Genomic DNA, 10573 nt, shown 5'->3' with positions numbered 1-10573 from the left:
AAAGTGATGATAGTACAATGCTTTATTTGTTTATTTATTTTAATAGTACAATGCTTTAAATGCAACGAGATGGATGCTCTGTATCCCAGATGTTATGGGAACATAGAGGAGGATCCTCAACCTAGCTTGGCAGGTTATAGGGGTCATTCAAGGAAGGCTTCCTGGAGAGGGTGACATCTGATTTGAGTTTCATTTATGTTTTTACAACAGGATGATTTACTGAGCTATATTAATTTTTATAGTTTTTTTTTTTAGTTTATTGATTTAAATATTTATAGAATACCTACTCTTTGCCAGGCATTGTTCTAGGTGCTGGAAATACTATAATGAACAAAACTATCAAAAAGCCCTGACCTTACTTATTTTGAAATGTATTTAAGAAAATAAGTTGGATAGAGGAATAGATATGTGATAAAGCAAATGTAGTAAAAGGTTAATTATAGACTGTAGATGGCAAATATATGGATTTTCACTGTATGATTCTTCCATTCTGTATTATTAGAAAATTTTCATAAAAGAAATGTTGGTAAAAACAAATATCTGCAGGCGCCTGGGTGGCTCAGTTGGTTAAGTGACTGCCTTCGGCTCAGGCCATGATCCTGGAGTCCTGGGATTGAGTCCCGCATCGGGCTCCCTGCTCAGCGGGGAGCCTGCTTCTCCTTCTGACCCTCTCCCCTCTCATGCTGTTTCTCACATTCTCTCTCTCTCAAATAAGTAAAATCTTAAAAAAAAAAAAAACCCAAATATCTGCATAATCGAACACTAAACATCCATTAAAAGTATTATGGCAGAAGATTTATTCTAATAGAAAGATGAATATTATCTATTATAAACAAAACATCCAAAACAGTAGTTATAGTTTGATCTAGCTTTATTTATGTGTATACAGAAGAATTAAAACTGCGAACAGCACATGCAAAGGTCCTGGGCAGAAGTTTTTTCTGGAGGGTTTGAGGAACTGCAAAGAGTCAACTAAGACCAGAGAGGAGTAAGGGAGGTAAAAGGTAGTAAATGAGGCCATAGAGGTCATGGGCAGGGGCAAGGTTAATTGGGCTCTTTTGGTTATCTATTTCTACATAAGAAATGATCTCAAATTTGTTGGCTCAAAACAGCAACCATTTCACAACTTGTGGGCCAGGAATTTGGACAGGACTCAAATGGATGATTTTTCTGCTCCATGTGGCATCAACTGAGGTCACTCAGCGGTACTCAGATGGCAGATGTGTTAGTCTGTAGGGTCCAAAATGGCTTCACTGTCATGTCTGGTGCCTTGGTGGGGATGACTGGAAGCTGGACCCCTTTTTCTCTCCATGTAGTCTCAGGGTTTTTCCATGTGGTCTCTCCAGCAGAGTAGTTGGACTTCCTATATAGTGGCTCAAAGTTCCAAGAGCAAATATTTCAAGAGACAGGAAATAGCAGTTGCCAGTCTTTTAAAGGCCTGGCCCCAGAAATGGGCACAGTGGCACCACTGCCATATTCAGAGTCATAATGGAGCCCATCTAGATTCAAGGGGCCGGGGGTGGCCACCAATGCACCTCTCAATGAGAGGAGTGTCAAAGAATTTGTGGCCATCTTTAATCTACCACATAAGCCCTTAGAGGTCATAGCAAGGACTTTGGCCTTTACTGTGAACAAACAGGAGGCCACTGGAGGGTTTGAAGGAGAGGAGTAACATGATCTGGCCTCCATTTAGCAGAACTACTCTAGCTGTCATTTTGAGAATAAATTGTAGGGAAGGAAGAAGTAGGAAGACCAGTTAGGAGTCTGCTGCAATAAACCAAGCAAGAGATGATGGTGGCTTGGGCCAAGGTGGAGAGAGAGGAGTCATGAGATGTGGTGGAATTCTGGATATTTTGAAGACAGAACTATCGAGATTTGCTGATGGATTATATATGGGTGTGAAATAAAAAGAGGAGTAAAGGATAACCCCGAAGCTTTTGCTCTAACCAATGAGTAGACGAGAATGGCTGTTAACAGAGATGGGGATGACAGCAGGAGTAGTTTGGGGGGTATCTATCAGGAGCTGATTTTTGACACATGAAGATGCTATACATCCAAGTGGGGATCTCAAGTAGGCAATGTGTATGTGTGTGTGTTTGCCTTTTCCATGGGATGAAATTCTATAGGATGACGATTTTGTCTATTTTGTTCACTGTCTGGCATGTAATGCCACTTCATAAATATTTATTTGTTGAATACGTAAAATTCATATGTTACTATGAGTTATTTCACATAATCGGACAGTATCACAAGTTGATGAGAATGTGGAGCCATAGGAACTCCCATTGCTGGTGGGGGCTGTGAACTAGTACAACTCCTTAAGAGAACAATTGAACAATATCTAGCAAAGTTGAAAATGTACGTGCCCAATACCCCAGCAATTTCACTACTGGATATAGTCCTAGAGAAATGACTGCACATGTACACCAGAGATATATAAAATATATTATAACAACATTGTGTGTAATCAAACAATTGAAAACAACCTAAATATCAGTCACCAGGAGATCATATAAATAAAATTTACTCACACAGTGAAATGTTATGCAGTAGCAAAGACCAACATCAACAAGGATAAATCTTATAAACTTAATGTAAAGCAAAAAACAAGTTTCGGATTAATATAGCATGGTTTCACTTGTATAAAGCTAAAATATGGACAACTGCCCCTCAAAAGATAGATAGAAAAATACCTAGATACATAGATAGAGTATAGGATTCTAAGATGTCTCCATGTTCCCCCTTCTCCATGTTACTCCGATGATTATGTTGCATATATGGCACAAGGGATTTTTGCAGAAGTAACTGAAGTTACTAATCAGTTGACCTTAAAATAGGCAGCCTATCTGGGTGAGCCTAACTAACCTAATCATATGAATCCTTTAGAAGCAGAAAGTTTTCTCCAGCTGGTCAAAGATGTGAAAATAAGAGACATTTCAAGTGTGATAAGGTTTCGATGCACAATTACTGACTTGTGGGCAGCCTCCAGGAGCTGAGAGCAGCCTCCAGCGAACAGCCCGCAAGGAAACGAGGACTTTAGTCCTCTACCTGCCAAGAACTGCCCACAACCTAAATGAGCCTAGAAGCGGACTCTTGCCCAGAGCCTCCAGATAAGAAAACCTCCCCCTTAATCGGCCTTGTAAAATTCTAAGTAGAGAACCAAGCCAAGCCTGCCTGGACTTCTGTCCTACAGAAGCAAGCCAATGAATAGATGTTGTTTTAAGCCTCTAAATGTGTAAGTTCGTGGTAATTATTATACAGCAATAACACACACACACACACACACTTGCTTAATCAAGATCTACATATGTAGTGAGAGAATAAAGAAATGTATGGAAAAGACAAGCACCAAATCTAGAATGTTGTTTATTCTCTTGGGTGGTTGGTGGTAGGGAAGGGGCTGTTGGGGAGGAGAAATAAGGGGATTAAACTGCAGGCAATATTTTATTTGAACTAGGAGGTTGATATGTTATTTTTTATACTTTTTGTGTCTCACATATTTTATAACCATTTTAAAGATTCCTAACCCTCAGTCATAGCCTAGAAAAAGTAGAGATGACAGACTTTGAGGTGCCCTTTGGGCTTGGACAATTAGTTCCCCTAAAGGACAGTGCTAGACACATTTTGTTTTCTGGAAATATCTTGTCACCTTTGGGAGGAGGATGAAGTCCCCATAACAACTAAGATTGAATTTCCCTCCACCTGGTAGGAGTGTGCTAGAAGTTGGATTTAATTTACCAAAAGAAAAAAGAAAAAAAAAATTCCACACACTCAAATTTGTGTTGAATGAATGAATGAATGAATGGAAAGATGAATTATGAATGGATGCCCAAGTCCCATAGATTCACCATCAACATTGTGTATTTAGGGGCGCCTGGTAGACTCAGTCAGTTAAGCATCTGACTTCAGCTCAGGTCACCATCTCAGGGTTCTGGGATTGAGCCCCACATAGGCTCCCTTCTCCACAGGGAGTCTGCATGTCCCTCTGCCCCTTCCACCACTGCTCGTACTCTCCCTCAAATAAATAAATAAAATCTTTAAAAAAAAAAAAAAAGATCGTGTTTGGACCACAGAGTAGGATAGGAAAATATTGTCCCATTGAAGAATAATCCACAAACAATCTGAGAGTAAATAACCTCGGAGTTTAAAAAAAAAAAAAAGGACATATGAACCATGTGGTAACTGAAAATTTTGGTTTGACTGGCGCCCCAACCCCTCCCCTGAGAGCTCCTCAGAGGCAAGCCAGACAAGGAGTTCCGGAGTCCTAGACAAGAATCCTGGGGCAGCTGAAAGCTCAAAGCCACCCCTACCCCAGACCCCCAGAGACACTGTGCTAATGGCCCTGATGATAACAAATGATTCTGTATTGGCCACAGTTGCCTCTTACACTGGTTGGAGGCAAACTTGATGCAGAAGCATGGTGGAGGGTAAAGCATCGGATTTCTTATCTGAGCAGGAAGCTGATACCTAAGGAATGCAACCTGGCAGCAGTCCAGAAAGAAGACTTGCCGATTGTGCAGGCTGTAGGGAAATGGCTTCCCCGTCCCAAGGCTTTTACTCTGAGGAAGGGCCACTGGGAGCTGATGAACTCCAATCACCAGCTATGGTTTGGACAGGGAGGTCTGAGGAATCTAGTAGGAAATAGGCCTTGGGGTCAGAATCCAGGCTGGGTCAACCATGTCTCTTCCAGATTTAGTCCTTCATGTCAGAGACTACCCTCCTTGGTTTAAGACCAAACACGTACTTCTCAGAAGTTACCAACAAATTTCCAGAAGGAAGTTCATTAGGCAGGATTGTTTTGCTGGCAAATATTAGGTTTGCAACTCAAATTACCTTAAAATTAGGAAAACAAAGTGGGTAGGAAAGGCATTTACTGGATTATAGACCTATATCAGGCCCAGCTGGATCCAGCAGCTAGAATCACATCAGGAATGTCTCCCTCCATCTGTTGACTCTTTCCCTGTGCTTTCATTCAGATGACCTCTCTCCATGTGGGGGCCAGCATCTCAAGGCTTTCATCCCACCAGCTGAGCAACCTCAGAGGGGAAAAAAGCGCTTCATTCCCAGTAGTTCTAGAAAAACTTCAAGAATTGAGTCTCATGGGACTGGTTTGGGTCACCAGCCCATACCTGATCCATTGGGACCAGGACAGCAGCTGGTCGGGTTTGTCCTGAATGTAGGCAGGTAAAAACCACATGGATTGGGAGTGTGGGAGAAGGGGTTTCCTAAAAGTAAATAAGGGTATTTTTTTTTTTTTTTTTTTTTACCAGAGGATGCTTGGCTAGCAGCAACCACAGTGGGGCAAAACAGAAAGGACAGGTGGGATCTAGCCATCTGCCAGAATTTTCTTCTCCCTCCTAATAATTTCTGATAGTGATGCCACCTTAAGTCCACCCGAAGAAATTATGATTCCATAGGTCTGAGGTAGAGTCCAGAAATTGTATTTTTACAAAGTTCCCCCGGTGGTTCTGCTGAGCAGAGTAGTTTAGGAACTACTAATTAATCTAGTGGACAAACTTCTTACTCTGCTCCCCACCCAAAATCAAAAGTGAGTATATGTGGGGCTGTAGCTTATAACATTAGAACTGCCTTTTTACTCAGAGGAGGTAAAAATAAAGGATTATCTTTATATTTTGAGATCAGGGAGATGAAAGTGTAAATTAATGAACCTGTTTCAAAGCCCATCCCCCACCTGCCCCTAATCCCAGACAAATAGGAAATAGACAGAAGTGGCTCCTAAGATGTTGGGCCAGTTAACAGACCCATTGGGGCTCTTCACGCACACAGTAACTCAGTAACCCTCCTGCTCCAAGGGTGGGAGCCTGTCCCTGCGAAGTGGGAGTTGCTGAGGCCTGGCTCTGCCTTGCAAAAGGTGCCTATCATCATCCCAGCTTGGGGTCAGACAGGGAAGGCCATGGACTGGAGAGAACCCAATACGAGGCAGAGGAACTGGACCTTAGTTAACTTGATTTTGAGTCCCTGCCAGTAGTTCCTTACCCTTGAGAATTCAGGACAAGCTGGAGATGGATTAGCTACAACGGTGGAAGGTGGCGGGGGGGGGGGGGGGGGGGGGGGGGGGATGGGCAGGATTAGCCAACTTGTCCAATCCCATCCTACATAGCTGATCATAGGACACTGATCAATTTACTAGTATTGCTCATGTCTCTATCATCTCTGTTGTATGTTCTTTGAAGACTGAAGCCCTACCTCACATTTTTTCCTGGTCCCAGCACCTAGCCCAGTACCTCATAGGCTACAATTTCTCAAGCAGTTTTTGCTAATGCGGATTTTAGAATTTTGTAGAACACTTTCTCAAAGCCCTTGAAAACTGGAACTGACCCTACATGGAGTCTTTAGAACTTTGGAAAGACAGCAGGGTATAGGATGAATAGCCAGAGCATGCCCCCTGAAAAGCACAGTCAGAACGTGGGGCCAAGATGGTGCCTGGCAATAGCAGGTACACAGAGGCTCACAAAAATGTATATATATATATATTTTTTAAGATTTTATTTATTTATTTGAGAGAGAGAGCGTGAGGGGGGGGGGGGGGAGAAGCAGACTCCCCGCTGAGCAGAGAGCCTGATGCAGGGCTCGATCCCAGGACTCCAGAATCATGACCTAGGCTGAAGGCAGACACTTAATCAACTGAGTCACCGAGGAGCCCCGAGGCTCACAAAATTAATGAGGCCTACACTGGACCAGAGAAGGGGACCAGCACCTGGTATGCTGTCAGGTCTTTGTGACCTCAGGAATCAAATCAAGCCAACCCCCCAGGGGACAGTCTGAATAGGATACCTGCCAGTACAATAGCCAAAAAGAAAGGGTGGTGTCAATTTAGGTCTCAGCCAAACCCAAAGAAATGATGGTACTGTCCTGGCTTTAATGAAGAATGTTCTTATGAGGAAAAAGCAGAACAAAACATGGTAACGGAACAGGTCAAGCAAACCTCTCCTGCTCTGTAAAAATAATGGTGACAATGTAATTTGTAATAACCCACATTTTATGAACACCAAGCACCATGCCCATGGAATATACAAGCATTGTGGAGCATTGTGAAAGTCAATAAAATCTTTTTTGGGGTTTTTTTTTTTCAAGATTTTATTTATTTGAGAGAGAGAGAGAGAGAGCATGCGAGAGAGATCATGAGCAGCAGGGAGAGGCAGAGGGAGAAGCAGGCTCTCCGCTGATCAGGGAGCCCCATGTGGGCCTTGATCCCGGGGTCCTGGGACATGATCTGAGCTGAAGTCAGATGCTTAACCGACTGAGCCACCCAGGTGCTCAGATTCAATAAAATCTTACAACAACCCTGCGATGGTCTACTTTTATAGACCTCAAAAGAATTAAGAAATTGTCCCAAGTCTCCCAGCTTGTAAGTGGAGGGGCTGTATTCGAACCCAGACCTGCATGACTCTAGAACCCATATAGGAACCCCTACGCTGTCTGTCTCTTTTAAGGTGACAAATATATTCTGTGCTATTTCTGAAATAGTCAGATCTCTTCTTGGCTCCTCCCTCTGCTAACAAAGGAATCTGGCCAGTGAGCCCCTTATTCAATCCCACAGGGGGCCTGGACCCCAGGGCTCTGACTCTCTCAAGAGACAGCTCTTAGAACTCCAGGGCCCCTGAATGATTCCTGTATTTTGAGATAAGAAAGGCTCTCATGGTCATGACTGGAGTCTACGGACCAAGTACCCAGCTTGGGTTATTGGATCAGAAGAAAGCCCATCTTGGGGCAGAGAGGCGAAGGCTGTGTGCAGATCCAGGGAACATCTGAGCTCGAGTTCCCAAAGGCCCTCCTTTTCCCCAAGAGTCTCCAAGAGCAGGGTTTGAAGACCTCACTGGGGCTAGGCCAGGGTGGAGGGAGGCCCCTCCCTCAGGGCTCTGGGGTCTGTGCTCACAGAGTGGAACTGAGGCATAGGAGGACAAGGAAAAGGACCTGGAACGAGATGAAGACCCAGTCACAGCAGCGGCTGCAAGCCACCTGCCTGGTTGAGATGGAAACACTGATTCCAGCTCCAGCCCCCAGACAGGCTAAGAATATCCCAGAAAAGCAACAGCCACCACCCCCGCCCTTCTTGATCTGCTCCCTCATCTGGAGTGCTATGCAGGGTGCCAGCAGGGGCAGGGAGGAGACAGAATGGGGGGTGACGCTTGGGGTAGGCATGAAAGGGAGGGGGGGAAGGGCCTTGGTGGGGGCAGGACAAAGTGAACTGAGAAATAAAGCTACTGAAGGGAGCTGGAAGGATTTGAAAGAGAGAGCTGTGCTCGGGGGGCAACAAAGGAGGTGAAGGCAGGAGCTGGGGGATTGGGGAGAGAAGATCCAGGGGTGAGGATGAGGAGGGCTGGCATTGGTAACCTGAAAGGGAGACCAAGGCTTTATTAAGGAAGGAGGCAGAGCCTATGGCAAGGAAAAGGAGCCCCCAGCTCACCCTCATCCCCCCCCGACCCCTAAGCCTGGGCCTCCAGCATCTCAGCATCAGTCCCCTCTCTCCCTGACTCAGGGCACTTCTTCATCGATGCTTTCCACCCCCATTCTCTGTTCTAAGAAACCTCTATTTGGCCTCCTCAGTTAAGTCCTTCTAGCAAGGAGCCTGCTGGAATGGGAAGGATGGGAGAGAACGTGGGGTCTCCCTCCTGACCGTGGGCAGTATCTCCTTTGTCAGGTTCATCTCTTCTCTCTGCTCATCCCCTGTCCCCACTCCCCACTGTTGCCTGGGGTAGGCTTCTCCCTCCACTGCCCCCCTCCACCCCAGCTCTCCTGGGCTAAGGTCTTTGGGAGAGGGAAGGAAGGCCGGGCAGGTGCATATCCTCCCCCTTTGCACACCTCAGGAGCTGAGACCCTGGGGTGGGGATACTGGATCAGTGAAGGGGTGGGGGCAGCAGGATCCAGACATTCAGATGTCCGGGCTGAGTCTCCACACAGGCTGTTCTAAGAAACTTCCTTGTCATCAGCCTCTCTGTAGGGGCCGCTTGAAGACATAGGATGCAATGACCGTAGGTTGTGGGGCCTCTAGCCTTAATGTTTACTGGGGAGACCCTGGACCACCTTGGCATCCCATCCTTTGTCTCAGAACTTTTCAGGGACCCCGATAAAGCCTGGAGGGACCTAGGGAGGTTTGCATGACTGTGAACTTGAGCACCCTCCCCCTCGTCTCCTGGGCTGAACCGCAGAAGACCTCACGGATGTCGTGCACACAAAGCCTGAGCCCATCAGGCAGAAACAGACTAGGGAGAACCAGACAGGGCTGGAGCTAGAAAATGAAACAGATTCATAGCATGGGTTTTATTTAGAGTCAGAATTGTAGAATTGGAAGAGGCTTTAGGAATCTTTTTTTTTTTTTTAAGTCCAATCCCCAAGATGTTATCTGATGTCTTTAATATTCATTTTGTCCAATAATGAAAGTAACATATATATAGAATCCCTGCATTTTAATAGGAAGAAAAGGAGGCCCAGAGAGCTGAAATGACTAGAACCCCTACCTCCTGCTTCCTAGACTATGGTCTCTCCAAGAAGGAGATTAAAACAGCCAAAGGGCAGAGCAGTCTGAGCACGTTCCCTGGAGATGTTCCCTTAAAGATGGGGCTCATCTTCCCAGGGTGGGTCAGTGAAGGGCTCATCTCTAAGGCGGAGTTGGTGGTAATCCTCATTGATAAGGCTGCATTCCTACACAGGCTGATACCCCGGTCTAAGCCTTCCAATTCTTGGTCTAGGCCTACAGATCTTGCCTTAAAGAGCCTGCAGGAATAACCATTTATCTGGACAGGGCACTGTTCTAGGTAACCTACCGAGTGATGGAGATAGACAAGGAGCCTGGCCTGGGTGGGGGTCTCAGCTAAGGGGAGTGTAATACAGCCAGCCCTGTCCCAGAGGAGCACGCACATCCATGAGAAATGGACAGATGAGAAGTGACATACAGATCCTAATACAGATAAATGAATCAATCAGAATATAGACCCTAAACATCACCCACCTAGAAAAGTACACTTGCAGATGTGGTGGGGAAGGCACTGCCCTTCTGTAAAGCCTACCTTCTCCCTGGATTCTTTCTGGTTTCACTATGCTTATTCGCCTTGGCCTCCACCCTCTCTCCTCCATTAATTTTTTTTTAATAACAGAAATGTTGTTATTTTTTTATGAATCTGTTTTGACTATTTTGTCTGCTTCCTTTAAAAATTCCATCCATATTCATTTTGCACATCTTTGACTCAGGACTCAGAGCCCAGCCTGTAAACAAGTTGTTATGTAGCAGCTGCTGTTGGGGAAAGAGATTAGAAAGACTCATGTCAGGAAGAGCACTAGGTCCCTTGCAATCAGTCCAAATAGGCTTCTTGGAGGAAGTGATTTTCAAGAGCTTGACAGAAGAAGGCAAGGTAGTGGTTTGAGGAAGGGTTCTGGCCCAGTGGTAGGAGCTCAGAGATTCGAGAGGGATAACCAAAGTAGGAGGGTGGAAAGTGTGAGCCAGAGAGAGGGACCGATGTGGGACAGGTGAAGCATAAGAAGGGAAGTAAGACCTTTTAAGGCACCTGTTTGGGGACCCTGAAGCAGGGAAGAGAATTCTTGATTCTGACCCAGA

Source organism: Phoca vitulina, unplaced genomic scaffold (genome assembly GCF_004348235.1).
Source record: "Phoca vitulina isolate PV1807 unplaced genomic scaffold, GSC_HSeal_1.0 scaffold1, whole genome shotgun sequence".
Lineage (NCBI taxonomy): Eukaryota > Metazoa > Chordata > Mammalia > Carnivora > Phocidae > Phoca > Phoca vitulina.
The sequence above is the reverse complement of the archived record's forward strand: the minus strand, read 5'-3'. Positions refer to the sequence as shown.